Source organism: Balaenoptera ricei, chromosome 8 (assembly GCF_028023285.1).
Source record: "Balaenoptera ricei isolate mBalRic1 chromosome 8, mBalRic1.hap2, whole genome shotgun sequence".
Taxonomy (NCBI): Eukaryota; Metazoa; Chordata; class Mammalia; order Artiodactyla; family Balaenopteridae; genus Balaenoptera; species Balaenoptera ricei.
Window position 1 is genome coordinate 21,939,619 of NC_082646.1, and position 17,149 is coordinate 21,956,767.

Below are 17,149 nucleotides of genomic sequence, written 5' to 3' on the forward strand. Positions count from 1 at the left end.
TTTACCATTGCAACAAAAAGAATAAAATACCTAGGAATAAACCTACCTAGGGAGACAAAAGACCTGTATGCAGAAAACTAGAAGACACTGATGAAAGAAATTAAAGATGATACCAACAGATGGAGAGATATAGCATGTTCTTGGATTGGAAGAATCAATATTGTGAAAATGACTATATTACTCAAAGCAATCTACAGATTCAATGCAATCCCTATCAAATTACCAATGGCAATTTTTACGGAACTAGAACAAAAAATCTTAAAATTTGTTTGGAGACACAAAAGACCCCGAATAGCCAAAGCAGTCTTGAGGGAAAAAAACAGAGCTGGAGGAATCAGACTCCCTGACTTCAGACTATACTACAAAGCTACAGTAATCAAGACAATATGTTACTGGCACAAAAACAGAAACATAGATCAATGGAACAAGATAGAAAGCCCAGAGATAAACCACACACCTATGGTCAACTAATCTAAGACAAAGGAGGCAAGGATGTACAATGGAGGAAAGACAATCTATTCAATAAGTGGTGCTGGGAAAACGGGACAGCCACATGTAAAAGAATGAAATTAGAACACTCCCTAACACCATACACAAACATAAACTCAAAATGGATTAGAGACCTAAATGTAAGACCGGACACTATAAAACGCTTTGAGCAAAACATAGGAAGAACACTCTTTGACATAAATCACAGCAAGTTCGTTTTTGATCCACCTCCTAGAGTAATGGAAATAAAAACAAAAATAAACAAATGGGACCTAATGAAACTTAAAAGCTTTTGCACAGCAAAGGAAACCATAAACAAGATGAAAAGACAACCCTAAGAATGGGAGAAAATATTTGCAAACGAATCAACAGACAAAGGATTGATCTCCAAAATATATAAACAGCTCATGCAGCTCAATATTAAAAACACAAACAACCCTATCTAAAACTGGGCAGAAGACCTAAATAGACATTTCTCCAAAGAAGACATACAGACGGCCACTAAGCACATGAAAAGCTGCTCAACATCACTAATTATTAGAGAAATGCAAATCAAAACTACAATGAGGTATCATCTCACACCGGTTAGAATGGGCACCATCAGAAAATCTACAAACAACAAATGCTGGAGAGGGTGTGGAAAAAAGGGAACCCTCTTGCACTGTTGGTGGGAATGTAAATTGATACAGCCACTATGGAGAACAGTATGGAGGTTCCTTAAAAAGCTAAAAATAGAATTACCATATGATCCAGCAATCCCACTATTGGGCATATACCCAGAGAAAGCCATAATTCAAAAAGACACATGCACCCCAATGTTCATTGCAGCACTATTTACAATAGCCAGGTCATGGAAGCAACCTAAATGCCCATCAACAGACAAATGGATAAAGAAGATATGATACATATATACAATGGAATATTACTCAGCCATAAAAAGAAACGAAATTGGGTCATTTGTGGAGACGTGGATGGATCTAGAGACTGTCATACAGAGTGAAGTAAGTCAGAAAGAGAAAAACAAATATCGTATATTAACGCATATATGTGGGACCTAGAAAAATGGTACAGATAAACTGGTTTGCAGGGCAGAAGTTGAGACACAGATGTAGAGAACAAACATATGGACACCAAGCGGGGAAAGCGGCGGGGTGGTGGGGGTGATCGTGTGATGATTTGGGCGATTAGTATTGACATGTATCCACTGATGTGCATAAAATTGATGACTAATAAGAACCTGCTGTATAAAAAAATAAATAAAATTTTAAAAAAAGAGATTAATGAGTCCTGGGAATATAATGCACGGTATGGTGACCACAGCTAATAATACTGTATTGCATATTTGAAAGTTGCTAAGAGAGTAGATCTGAAAATTTCCCGTCAGAAAAAAAAAATTATGTATCTAACTATGGTGACAGATGTTAACTAGTCTTATTGTGATGATCATTTTGCAATATATACAAGTATTAAATCATTATGTTGTACACCTGAAACTAATATAATACGTCAATTATACCTCAATAATAAAAATCATTGCTTTTTATTTTAAAGGAAAGAAAAAACAATGATTCTTCATTCCCTTCTCCCCCTCACCCCTGATAATTACTATTCTACTTTCTGTCTCTATGAATTTGACTATCCTAGGTACCTCGTATAAGTTGAAACATACAATATTTGTGCTTTTGTGTCTGGCTTATTTCCCTTAGCATAATGTTTTCACGATGGATCCATGTTGTAGCATGTGTCAGAATTTGATTCCTTTTTAAAGCTGAATAAAAAAAAGAACCTAGGGGCAGGACAGGAATAAAGACGCAGTTGTAGAGAATGGACTTGAGGACACTGGGAGGGGGAAGGGTAAGCTGGGATGAAGTGAGAGAGTGGCATGGACTTATATATACTACCAAAATAGATAGCTAGTGGGAAGCAGCTACATAGCACAGGGAAATCAGCTTGGTGCTTTGTGAGCACCTAGAGGGATGGGAAAGGGAAGGTGGGAGGGAGACGCTAGAGGGAGGGGATATGGGGATATATGTATATGTATAGCTGATTCACTTTGTTATAAAGCAGAAACTAACACACCATTGTAAAGCAATTATACTCCAATAAAGATGTTTAGAAAAATAAATAAATAAATAAATAAAAATAAAAAACAGGTTATAAAACAGTATGTAAAGAATGATTTACATTTTTGTAAATTTACAGGGAAAAAACTTTGAAAGAATATACAACCAAATATTAATAGTTGTGGGATGACAAATGATTTTTATTTTCTTTTTACTTATTCATGTTTTAAAATTTTTCTACAAGTATGCATTATTTACATAATAAATTTTAAATACATAAAGCAAAGTTGTCCCACCAGTTAGTTTAGAATCCAACATCACTTTTACCTTTTCTCTTGCCCCCTAATGACCATATGCAAATAAGATCTGAAAAGGGAGATATACACAAGTTAATAGACGTACAGCAGGAGGAGAATGATTAGAGATATTTGAGAAGAATGTCCCTCTATTTATTCATCAAATATTCATAAGTATGAACCATGTCCTGGGCACTGTACCATTATCCAGCCAAGAATGAGAGTGACCCCCTACCTCATGCAGTTCTTCACTCACTGGAGAAAACAGAAGTTAGGTAAGTAATTATGTAAGTATGAGGATTGTCAGAGAAGAAAAGTTCAAAACTTCAGGTGTGACAGGAGCACATTAGAGGATTGAACCCAGTCTAGGTGCACATAAAAGGCTTCTCTGGGTGAGTAATATTTAAGCTAAGACCTGAGGCTGAGTACATTTGGCCACACATAGAGGAGGGAAGAGAATTCAGGGCAAAGGGAGGGAAGAAAATTCTCAGCAGAGAAACCAGCATGCGTGAAGCGCCCCGAGTCAACAATAAAACAGAGCACATCTGAAGCAATGAAAGAGCACATGGGCCCAGAGAACCCGTGGGGAGCAGGGAGAGACAGGTGTGCCTCTAGGCAGAGAGTTTGTGGGGCTTTAGCACTAGTCCCAGGGTGCTCAATGGGAACGCTGGTCACCCCCATGTGAAAGGAATAAATGAGCCACATCTAAACCAGATGGACGGTGCAGAGTTCTGGAAGGCGTTGGTTCTAATGTTATTTTATACCACCAACATCACTCCAGAGCCAGACATCGCTCTGCGTTGCACGTGCATGACCTCACTTCCCCTTGTCCACCATTTTATGAGGTAAGTCCTCTTATCACCCCAATTTTATGTATCAGGAAACTAAGGCTTGGAGAGGTTAAGTGATTTTCCCAAATCAAAAGGCAAGTGAATAGCAGAGGGGGAGTTCAAACCCAAGAAAGTCCATGTTGGCCCCTTAAAGGATTAAGAGAGAGAAAGGAAATTTAGGGAAGAACGTGAACGATCAGTCTACTGATGCAGATGTGCAAGGAAAATTCCATTTCTTTCATTTTATAAACAAGTTCAATTTTAAGTCCTTGATTTAACGAGCTGGTGAGAAACTTGAAATCAGCCTTCTCAAAGTTTCCCGCTCTTTCTGGGACTGTGCTCCGGCTGTGGGGTTTCATGCAGCACCGTGGTTCTGGGGCATCCTCTCTCCTCTGGTCATCTGTCTGTGGTGGCTCTGATGAGTCCTCTCCCCTGGTCCTCTTCAGCCCCCAGACATGGGGCAGAGGAGCATTTGGTGAGGCTGGAGTTCTCAGGCCTGGGACATGGCTTTCCTGGTGCCACATGCTGAGGTCCTAACACAACCTCTTGGGGCTGTGAGGACACAGCCCTCCCTTTCCTCGCTACCCCTTGCACCCTTAGCCTGGGGGGAACCTCTCTCTTCCATGTTGTCCTCAGAGACTTTCCCTGGTTCCTGGACCCTGGCCTGCTCAGTGAATTTAGGCTTTTGGAAAGAAATCCATGGAAGGAAGTGCCTTGACAGACAGGTCAGAGGCAGCTTAGTCCTAAGTGACTCCCAGGGATTATTGCCCTTGGGTTGATTTTATTCTCAGATGCCCTTGCTGTGGGTTTCCTCAGGATCCTCTGAGCACACCCTCTATGAGCACCTGTACCCCTGACCTCCAGGCCCCTTCACTCAGATTTCAGATCCATGGGAAGGAAGGAACACACTGACACTGAGTTTGGCCTGATTTCTGCCTACCTGATCTCTACCATGTTGTGTCTCCGGGAAACTATCAGTGTGGTGTGAATGCGCATTGGTCTATTGCTGGTCTCTAGAGATATATTGACCTTGCAGACCTCAGTCACAAACACACACTGCACCAGGAGTCAGGAGCCCTGGTTCTAGCAGTGTGACTTTATACAAGTTACTTCACGTCTGGTTTTACCCTCAGTGTTTACAAAATGAACTAGTTGGATGATTGGTGATGATTCAACAAAGGCCCTCTGGTATTGTATAACCTTATGGGGCCAGGAAGATTCAGAGAGGAGAGAAGAGAAGCTGGCCTGGGAATGGGTCAAAGGAGTAAGTAGCTGGCCTTGGTTAAGGAGAGGTGGGGGCAAGTCAGAGAAGATTCCCAGAGGAGGAAGACTCAGGTCTTGAAAGATGAACGGGAATTTTCAAGAATGAGCAGGTTAGGCTTTCTGGACAGCGGGAATAAACAAAGGCTCAGAGGTGTGAGCAGGGGTCTGTGAGTGTGGCAGGAGCCAAGATTGGTGTAAGCGAGGAGAAGCCACAGAATGTGAGTCTGGAGAGTGAGCAGGGCCAGACGGTGAAGGGCTGTATGTGACTAAGGAGTTGGGATTGTGTTCTAAGGGAAAGCAGAAGGATTGAAAGTTTTGTGGTTTTTAAAAAAATTTTTATTGGGGTACAGTCGATTTACAATTTTGTATTAGTTTCAGGTGTACAGTGGTACAGCCACTATGGAGAACAGTATGGAGGTTCCTTAAAAACCTAAAAATAGAGCTACCATACGACCCAGCAATCCCACTCCTGGGCATATACCCAGAGAAAACCACTGGCGGTTTTAAGTTAGAGAACTAACAGATTCAGATGTTTAGAAAGCTCACTGTGATGGCAGTGTTGAGGATATTCGAGAGGGCCAGGCAGGAAGCAGGGAGACCAATGAGAAGACGCTGTTGTAACCCCGAGGGAGAGTGAGACTTGAGGTAGGGGGTACTCCAACACGGAGAACGCAGACCCAGTCGTCAGGACGCCGCAGCTGGCTGACTGATTCCGGGAGAGGCAGAGGTGCCTGACCAACTGGGAAGACCCACTGAGACCAGGGCGGAGGGACGGCTTGGATGGGGAAATCATGGATTCTGGACTGGTCATGTCTGGTTTGAGATGCCATTCACTTCATTCCTGAAGTGGATTTTCTGACAGGCAGTAAGATGTAGCGTGTCTAACGCTCAGGAGGTAGGTCTGGGTGAAAGACGTGTTTGAGAGCTACGTTCTCTGAAATCATGGGTTTGGATGAGACCACCAGTGAGGAACTGTAGGGTTAAAAGGGAGAAGAGGGGCTTCCCTGGTGGCGCAGTGGTTGAGAATCTGCCTGCCAATGCAGGCGACACGGGTTCGAGCCCTGGTCTGGGAAGATCCCACATGCCAGGGAACAACTAGGCCCGTGAGCCACAACTACTGAGCCTGCGCATCTGGAGCCTGTGCTCCGCAACAAGAGAGGCCGCGACAGTGAGAGGCCTGCGCACCGTGATGAAGAGTGGCTCCCGCTCGCCGCAACTAGAGAAAGCCCTCGCACAGAAACGAAGACCCAACACAGCCAAAAAGAAATAAAGAAAGAAGCTTTCATTTAAAAAAAAAAAAAAGGAGAAGAGGGGTTTTCCCTGTGGTGCAGTGGTTATGAATCCGCCTGCCAATGCAGTGAACACGGGTTCAAGCCCTGGTCCGGGAAGATCCCACATGCCGTGGAGCAACTAATCCGTGTGCCACAACTACTGAGCCTGCGTTCTAGAGCCCGCGAGCCACAGCTACTGAGCCTGTGCTCCACAACAAGAGAAGCCACTGCTTGCTGCAACTAGAGAAAGCCCACGCACAGCAATGAAGACCCAATGCAGCCAAAGATAAATAAATAAATAAATATTTAAAAAAAAAAAAAATAAGGGAGAAGAGGACCAAGGCTGGGCCTTAGGGCACCAGCACTTAAGGTGCACGTGGAAGAGAAAGAGCCAACAATAGACAAGCTGAAAACAATGGCCAGAGAACGGGAAGACGAGGACCGAGTTGTTCTTCTCGTTTATATCTTTCTTTCTTACAGTTGGAGGACCAGATGGAACATCACATTTGGTTATTTGGGAAAGAGAAGGATCTCTTTGGATATATCCAGGTAGGAATGAAGGGGGTGGGAGGCGGAAGGATGAGAGTGGGGCTGGGGAGTAGGGAACAGTGCCCAGAGTGAATTGGGAAGTGAGGGGAAAATGCCATATAATCACTTACACTACTGGAAAAAGACATGTGAGACACTTTAGACCTAGACCTAGAGTGAAATGTTCGCCATTTAGTTGGTGACATAGGTGGAATTGTCATTAATCACAGGGACATAGAATCATCTCCTTCTAGCAGGCTCTCCTTACGACAATTTCAAATATAGGTCTCGAAGGGATAGGTTAGAATCATCTAGATATGCTTTGGCTCTGCATATTGTCAGAAGCAAAGTATTGTTAGTGATGAGCCAGAGATCACCACAATCAAGCCAGCAGTAGTCAGCTTCCAGGCAGGCTGCGTGCTCAGCTCTGCCTTGATACAAGTCATGTGCACCAAGGGCCACAAGGGGTGGACCTGGATGGGATTCTTTGAACCTGCACCCCAGACATATGGTCATATGTGGCTATCTCGCTTCACAAGAGGGCAGTTATGTCCAATTCTATACTCTTTGCAATCTGACCTTCAGACAAGTGACTTAAAGTGGGTTGTTGGTTTGGGGGAGGGGAACTGTAGTGTAGGTATCAAAATAAACCCTTTCTCTGTGCCACGCAATCCCGCGGATAAGGCTAACTCCCCAGGTGTGAGTTGCTGAGTACACCTTTTATCAACAGCTGTTCAGTGGCTCTGCTAAAAAGGTAATGCCCACAGTTAATGGCTTCCAGAGTTATAATGCAGCATACACTTAAGTGAGAACAGGGCACCTGAGAAACTTCAGCAGAGTTTTTCAGGAAGAATACATTGATTTTCAGACCTTCGGAATTTACTACTGACACTCGGAGAAGGTGCCTTCTTTGACAGTCAGGAACATCATCCAACATGAAGCTGCCTGGCACCTGAGAGGTGAGCTGGTCACCAGGCTGCACCCTTGCCACCCTCACCCCCCCCCCCTTCCAGACTGCCACTCTGGAAACAAAGACTCCTTCTTTTCCTCCAGTGTAGCTTGTACTTCCTTTTAGTTCTTTTGCCCTCTGGACCCTGCCTACCTCAGGGACTTTGAACTTGCTTTGTACTCTTTGCTTGAACTCTTTCTTTGCAGATATCCCTATGGCTCACCTACTTTCTCTAGGTGTCTGTCCAATTATCACCTTACTATTAGATCATAGGGAATATCAAACCCAATTTTAAAATGGCAACCCCCTGAACTGGTTCAGTTTCTGGACTGTCTCATTTTCATGCACATGTGGACCCTAAAGCACATCACAATGACTCAGAACTGGAACTTTGTTCTTTTCTCTATTTTTGCCCAGAAAACTTTTGTTTATACCAAAGTTTACTTAAGTTTGGGGGTAGATAGATGGGGTGGTTTGCATCACAGCGCAGCAAACAATTTCAAATGGAATATTAAACATCCCTATTCTTAGGAATATTTGGCCACTCAGCTCTGAGGAAATTTTTTGCAGGGAGGTACCACCCCTTTCAATAACCTCACCCCTCTTCATGCTACTGTCACCCCTCTTCCTTCTCTCATCCTCTTTCTGCTCCAACTCATTTTTCCCTTAGGAACTCAGATTTTTTTAAATCTGAGTTTATCTCTCTCCAGATCCTACTCACAAACCCCAGACCCATCTTTCAGATCTAAGCCTGTTAACATGCACATCTGAATGAAAGTGTCTTTCATGTAATAAGAGCCCTCCTCCTCTGACTGCAGCTATATATGTTAACAACAATAGAAGGTGGGAACTGGGAGAAATCAGTGGAGGGGCTCAAAGGTAAAAAGAAAAATGTAGCAAGGGTTTATCTCTGTTATGGTGTGGAAGAAATTCAGTCCTGGGCTACATTGCAGGGTGGTTGGTGGGTCCATTCATCTCTGTTTTTTGTAAACCCAAGAAGCCCTTCTTTTCTTTGTATGAGTTCATCATACATTGTCCTGAATACAAATGAGGTGACTCCACCAGAAGAAGTTCTGGGACATAAAGATAATTTGGCAAATGTAAATGTCATCAAAGTAGTAATGTCAGCAGGGCCCTTAGGTGAAGGAGGTAATAGCATAAGACATCCACACAAGTCAGCCTCAGAGAAGGGCGACATTTACTTGAGTGTTTGCTTACATGCTTTACAGTCTAGAGGTGCAAGGAGTGCTGAGCCAAGTCTCCTTACCTGTTTGTCAGAGGCTGTGGGCAGCCGGCAAAGCTAAGCACACAGTAGGTGCTCCATACATCCGACAGGGTGAAGGGAGAGACGAGGACAGGCTAAGTTCAGCTTCACTGGGGTGTTTGGATGATTCACAGGCTCCAGTAGCAGAGCATGGAGGAAAAGACAGAGGCGGGAGTGTGGACTCTATTTTCCACAACCCGGGTAGGGGTGGGACCATGCAGGACACTGTCAGGATGGCGGGGACATTAAACACATTTGGCTTTAGCACTTCCTCAAATAGAAATGTGTGTGGACAGACACACGCTGAATAAGTGCATTCTCAGTTCTCCTTCAATGGTGCCAAACCAATGGCATGATTGTATTTGGCTGGGATTGATTATCCAAAAGCATGATGAACATCATATATGTGCCTGAATCAGGGTGGGCTAACTAAAGTGTTGATTTTTTTCTCCTGCCTGGAATTTGAGCATCTTCATTGGGTAGCACTGCTCACTTTATCCTTCTCAGGTGCTGGCTGAAACCTGGGCTTCAGAATGAGAGAGAACCTGTATTCACCACTAACTGGCTGGGTGATCTTGAACAAGGTACTTAATCCCTCTGAACCTCTATGTCTTGAGCTAAAAAGTAGAGAGAATGCCACCCAGCTGATAGAATTTACTGTGGCGATAAATTAGAGTATGCGGACATACCTAAGCAGAGCTTTGGTCACAGAGGGAGCTCCTGATGAGGGATAGTTCCTCTGGCTGAACAAATAACAAAGAAATTAATTGCTACTTCTCAAGCTTTCAAACTGCTGAAGTAAGCACATGCGCAAAGTGCTACAGACACAAGAGAGCACACCTAACTCTGAGGAGGTGGGAGGGCCTCAGGCAGGAGGTGACAAGTGAGTGGGTACTGAGGGGGCAGCAGAGGTGGGGCGAGTGGAAAGAAGCAGAAAGCATTTAGGCAGAGGGAGCATCACCCAGAACAGACAGGCAACTCGAAAGTAATTTACAGACTCTGGAAATAAAAGGACACTTCACGTGACTGAGAAAAAAAAGGGGTGGGTGGGTGGTGACTGGTGAGCCTGGGAAGGAAAGCTGGACATCCTGGGATGTGGAGACAGATTCTGAGCTGGCAGCTGGCACAGTCAGGTCTCAGTTTAGAGGGAAACCTGGCCAATGCAGAGGATGAACTGGAGTTGGGGGAGGTTGGAGACTGGGAGATTTATTATAATTATTTAATTTTGTCACTAGCAGCAATAACAACTGCTTTCTATGCAGCATCTGTAATCTGTCAGGCGGAACACTTACACAGCTTTCGTGTTTCATCCCTGACCCCAGCTCTATGAGGCGGACACCTTTATTCCCAATTACAGTTGAGGAAACTGAGATACAAAGAGGTTAAGGAACTTGCCAGGTCACATGATGAGTAATTTCTGCAGCTGGAATTCGAACCCAGGTGTTTGTCTTACTCCCAGGCCTGTGCTATCCTGCTGCTGCTGGTCAACAAACAGATGGAGAAGGGAGTCCTACCTTTGAGCCACAGGTCAGTGGTGGGGCTTCTGCTGCCCTTTTCAGAGCTCTGATGACAACTGCCTTCCTCCCTGTTCCTCACCCACATTTGTGGCTACAGAGACCTGCCCACCTGGAGTGGCCTTACCACCTCACTTTTTACCCATCCCATAAAGACACACACAAACACACACACACACACACACACACACACACACACACACACACGCGCGCGCGCATACCGTATTTTGACCCTCAATGTTACTTTTGTTTAAACTACATCCTAATTCTGCCTCACTGCTTGGATACTATGGTTTTACTGAATCTTCCCTCAGTGTCTGCAGTTTGGACTGCCCCCTCTACCTGCTCCAGCCTAGTAAAGACCCAGACTCTTGGCCCTCAGCCTTCCTAGTCTGACTATCCCGAAATAATGTTCAGGCTATACCCATCCCAGTCCCAAGATGTGAAACAATTATTGTATATTTAGTTCACCTCAAGTTTAGAGGAAAGGTCACAAAACTGAGGGTCGAAACGTCTTGGTTCAACCCCAGCTCTGCCACTTCCTGGCAGCGTGCCTTGGGCAGATTCCAGAATTTTCATGAATGTACTAATTAGGATACTTGAGAACAAGCAACAAAAACCTACTCTTGTGTATGTAAAATTCATGGAAAGGACACAAATAGCTCACAGAATCAAGTAGGCAAATGATCTGGCCTTGGGAAGGAGAGGAAGAAAGAGCCCTCTAGGGGTCTCAGTAGCAGTGACTTATAGTCTCTCCAGGGTTGGCCAATAGGCCCCCCTTTCTGTGTCATGATGGTCATCTGGATTATAATCTCCAGGAGATTGCTTGCCTTGGGTCAGGTGACCATGTTCCTTGATGTCCCTATGACTGACAACACACTGGAATCACATGGCATGAGGAAGGAACATTTTCCCCAAGGAAAAGCAGAACACTACTGTTAGCATAAGAAGAAAGGGAATCTGGGCAAGCGTGAAAAATCATTATTCTCTACTCTGAGACTCAGCTGCCATGTAAAAAGGGATGTGATGTGATGTGATGTGGGAATATTGTGCCTATTCAAAAGATTGCTGTTTTAAGGATCACATCAACTGTGAATAATTCTTCCAACTGTAAGACAATAGACAATGTAAAGGTTGATATTTTTTCTTATACATTAAAGAGCAGAGCTAGATTTTAAAGGACTTCTACCTTAAAATGTTAAAGGACTCTTTACTCCCTTCCCCTCCCTGAAGTCAATTAAAAACTACAAAAGGAATGAAAAACAGAGAAATTGTTATCTTCAGAAAAACTAGGGAAAAAATCACCTGTTAAGTCCCCAAACAAAAATGTTCAAGAAAAATAAAATCTTCCAAGCAGAAACATGTCTTTACAGATAATGTGTAGAATACAGAGTTCTCAAATGGTAGTTGGTACAAAGGTCCATCCAGTGATTGCTGACACAAATTTTCAATGCCTATGGGTGTGAGAGGGCCCCAGGAGCATCCCTGAATCCATTCCACATTCCGGGATGGCAGAAGAGACAGGGAAAGATGCACTACAGATGTGTCACCTCTTAAAGACACTACTGGAAGGATGGTGGGAAAAGGAGAGAAAACAAGCAACAGCAGGCTTGCTCTTGTAGTGATCTGGACAAATCACCACAGAGAACACCTGTTACATAGAGGGCTTCATTATACATCATTCTTATCCTATCTTACCTTAAAGGAACAACACCAAAAGCTGAATAGATGTATTCCTAGGCAGAGGAGGCAGCATACGGAGAAAGAAGGCATTGTGAGACAATGCACCCAAACTGAAGTTGCCAACCAGCCCATCCCTCTGCCTTCCGTGCCTTCCAACACTATTCTCTAGTAACTGGCTCTCTCTGATGGATTGGCCCCCTTCAGTGATGAATAATTATCGGAAACAATCCAGCATGAGATCTATACTTAGGTAACAACCAGAGAGAGAGGGAGAGAGAAGAAGTTGATCAAATAAAAATATAGATGAAGGACAAATTTCCTAATATCCCACCAAATGAGAAAAATTCAAACAAGTACTTTTCCATGGGCATCAACTAAATAAACGTAGGCTCTTGAAGAAAGAGCTGAAGAAAGAGGCAAAAGAGAATAAGAAATTGTGGGACAAGAGAATTAGTTGATAGTAAGCAGAAAAAGTTCAGAAGAGAGGTTGAAGAAGGAAATAAAACCATCAACAAAATGAAATGAAATTTTAATTATGAGACACCATTTTCACCTATCAGAATGGGAAAGATTAAACTATCAGATAATACATACTGTTACCAAAGTTATAAGTGGACAGCACACCACAGTATTCTAAGTGGGAATGTCAGAGGCCAATTTGGCAGTATTAACATTAGAACGTTACAAGCACAAAAATGCTCTTGCAGCAGTCTTTTTAATAGCAAAATTTTGCAAACAACCTAAATGTGCACTAAAAGGAGATTGGTTAAATTTTGATAAACTCAAACAAAAGAATTTTACACAGTCGTTAAAAAGAACAAGGTGCTTATAAGCAAATATCACCTAAATTGACAATTAGGTTTAAAACACGAGTTGCAGAACAGCATGTATAAAATGAATTCATTTGTGTAAAATGAAAAAGGATATATATTATATTCATTTTTATGTTTAAGTGTTTGCACATGCATAGAAGTTTCTGGAGAATTACACAAGAAACTGTTGCTAGTGCTCCTCTGTGGTGAGTGGGCTGGGAACTGGGATGGAGGGAAGCCTCTTTTCAATGGATAGACCTTTGCACTTAAAAAAAAGTACTATATGTAAGTGTCAATTTTTAATTTAACTAACTACTACAAAATGAAATAGAAAGGAAATTGATTTTTATGGAGGGAAACAATGTTTTTATGTACATTCCTGCTAGTACATCACACTTGCATCTGTTTTGCTCCCCAGAGAGACACTGACACCATGAATGTGCATCTCAATAGACTCATTTGACAGCATCAGGAATTTTGCAAAACACTGACTGGAGAAGGTTGGAGGAGGCCACACAGACAGAGGGAAGGGGGGAGGAAGGTATTTTCCACTTTACCAGGTTATGAAATTTAGCACTTTGATTTTTTTCTTTACAAAATAATTAGGGAAATAAATTCATGTATAGCATTAAGATTAAATACTTGAGGTTGCCAAAGAGAGAGAGACCAGTTTGAATGTGCTTCCATCCTGAGCCAAATTGTGCCAGGTGGTGGGGCTGTGAGAAGAGTAAAACACATTCACTCTCAGAAAGCGATTCTAAGGCTACTAGGGGAGGCACACAAGTGAACAAATAATTAAAAAGTGATTCCGTAAGTGTTATGATAGCTGAGCTCTGCTCAAAGCACAAAAGCACAAAAGTAGAATAAGGGCTCCTTAGATCACCATGTGGGGCTGGGACAAGGTATCCTCTCTCATCTACCAATGCTTCCCATCAGAAGCTGAAAGAAGGAGAGAAAGAGGCCCACACTTCATTTGACTGAACAACTCATGATCCCTCTCCATAGGATTTCTTTCCAAGCACAGTATATTCCATAAATAAATAATAATAATAAACCTTGGTTAGCAAATTTTTTCAGGAGGAGAATCTCCACCGTATCTTTCATAAGAAATTTTAGAATAAGAGTCTTCCTGGGGCTCCCTACAGCTGCGATGAAGGGGCAGCATTTCACAAGGTGGCTCAGCTCCTATGTCCTTCCTGGAAGGGGACATCAATGGTACTGACCCCCTCCTTTGGCCCTGTGGGGAGGGAAGAGGGTGGCTAAATATCTTGTTCTTCCTCTGTTCTCTCTCTCCAGTTTAAGTGACCTGAGGAGTTGTAAACTTCACTAGGGATGGAGGAGGGGAAAGAAAACTCGAGTGTAAGCCTTAGTAGAAGGCGGGGGTGATGAGGGAGAGTAGCTTGAGATAATCAAAAGTTTAAAAATGTAATCAATACTTGTGAGATTCTTACGGTTAGCAAAGTGCTTCATATGCATTATCTCCACTGAGTCTCTGAGCATTGCTGTAAGTTATATGTATATCAGGCCCACCTTATAAATGAGGAAATGAAGGCATAAGTGGATACCAGACCTCTCTAAAGACTCAGCTAGTAACTGGCTGGGCTGAGATCCAAACCAGGCCCTGCCCTCCAGAGGGACTGTTCTTTGCCCCGCACTGTGCTGGCAGTCGTGCGAGCTGAGGGTCCCGAGAAGAGAGGAGAGAGATCGGTGTGGATGAGGAAGTAAGAAATAGGGTGGTGAGGCAGCTTCTCTGCAGTGTTGTCTCAGGACGGGCTCTGAGGAGAGCTGCCAACCCTACATGTCTGAAAAGACAAAACCAGCCAAGAGTGAAAATCCATCCCGCTGAGGAGTTTAAAAAATAATTTCAAGCTGGAAATTACATTTCATCTTTTCATCCCCTAAAGTTCAGAATTCAACTCCCCACAGTTGCCTCGACTTAAAAGTAAGTGATTCCATCCTCACAATCCAGTACACAGTGAGTCGGAAGTCCTGTGCGTCCATGCTGAAAAAGGCCCGCTGACTTGGCACGTCCTGGCAAATAAAAGAGGAGACTGCACATCCGTCAGGCATCTGGGCCCGTTTTCATCACTCATTATTATTAAAGAAGAAATAGAATTGTGCTCATGTGTAGACAGTGGATGAAACTAATCTCTGCAGTAAGATATCCAGAGACTGAGAGGTTCTTTTTTTTTTTTTTAACATCTTTATCGGAGTATAATTGCTTTACAATGGTGTGTTAGTTTCTGCTTTATAACAAAGTGAATCAGTTATACATATACATACGTTCCCATATCTCTTCCCTCCTGCATCTCCCTCCCTCCTACCCTCCCTATCCCACCCCTCTAGGTGGTCACAAAGCACCGAGCTGATCTCCTTGTGCTATGCGGTTCTTTATCACTAGTTTCCTGGGAAATAGTCTTTTCTAAATCTAAGGGCCAGCAAGACAAAGATAATGACCACTAAGCTTTTCTAAGCTCTGTTTCTGCCCAGAAAGCTACAAACCTGATCAGAGAGAGGTAGTCAGTTAAAAGGGAGAGTTGGCTTGGAGTCATTCAGACTGGGTTTAAGCCCTACCTCTTCCCATTCACAAGTGTTATGACCCCTGGCAAATTATTTCTCTTCCTGAGCTTTGATATACCCTGAGGTTTGATTTACTCACTTCCTAGGTCTTACTGTGAGGCTCAAACAAAATTGCCTAGGTAATCAATAGCAGCTTGAACTTATGTGCTCAATCAATTACATTTACTTTAATCAAAATCATAAATCAGTAGGAAACAAAAGACCTTGATTAGGGCAAATAGACCCAGTTATCCAAGAGACATTCTGATCAGAAAGAGCCTAAAGCAGAAGCTGGTGAAGGCGAGAAGGAGCAGAAGTGAGGTGACACCTAGAATCATTAGCATTCTCCTTCTGTTGCCCCAGAGGTAAGGCCCCAGGAGGAGCCGGCAGGGGTGGAGCCAGGGCAGGGGGAGACACTGATTCACAGCTGGCCACGTGCCAGCTCCAGCCAGGAATGTTGACAGAGTAAACTGGTCAAGGAGACAGGACGAGGAGGATACCATTTCTCTGCAGGGGCTGCCAGAAACACATCCTAGGGTCCTGGCAGGCTGAGGGCCCACAATACCTAGCAGGGGCCTGTTGCCAAGGATGCGAAAATTAGAAGCAAAACAAAGAGGCAGCCTGGGGATGGGCTGCTGGGGTGTGGAGAAAAGCATTCTTTTTTTTTTCTGTAGATGTTCCATTTTTTTTTTAACATCTTCATTGGAGTATAATTGCTTTACACTGTTGTATAATTGCTTTACATTGTTGTGTTAGTTTCTGCTGTATAACAAAGTGAATCACCTATACGTATACTTATATCCCCATATCCCTCTTGCATCTCCCTCCCACCCTCCCTATCCCACCCCTCTAGGGGGTCACAGAGCACCGAGCTGATCTCCCTGTGCTATGTGGCTGCTTCCCACTAGCTATCTATTTTACGTTTGGTAGTGTATATATGTCCATGCCACTCTCTCACTTCGTCCCAGCTTACCCTTCCCCCTCCTCGTGTCCTTAAGTCCATTCTCTACATGTGTCTTTATTCCTGTCCTACCCCTAGGTTCTTCAGAACCTTTTTTTTTTTTAGATTCCATATATATGTGTTAGTGTACAGTATTTGTTTTTCTCTTTCTGACTTACTTCACTCTGTTTGACAGATTCTAGGTCCATCCACCTCACTCATGTACCACAATGTTCATTGCAGCACTATTTACAATAGCCAGAATATGGAAGCAACCTAAGTGTCCATCGATAGACGAATGGATAAAGAAGATGTGACTCAGCCATAAAAAGGCTTCTTTTAATGTGATCTGCGAGCCATCCAAGGATACTTAGGATGAGCTCTTTCCGTGATCAGGCCAATTAAGCTATCATTGATATTATAAAGTACCCATGTAATCAGCCAGGCTTCGGGGTGTGGGAGCAGATGGTGGGGCCCATTCTCTATGTATACTAAGTTAGCTCCCCAGAGAGCTGGACTGTAGCCTGGCCCTTTACAGAAACGGTTTCCCTGAGTAGTGGTCTAATGTTAATCTCAAGGCTCTTATTAAAAGTCTAATAGCCCCAGGAAGGCTGTTTCCTACACTGTTCATCATGTCATTCAAATTCTTTAAAAAAAAAAAAAAAAAAACTTCCATTTGGCAAGTTCC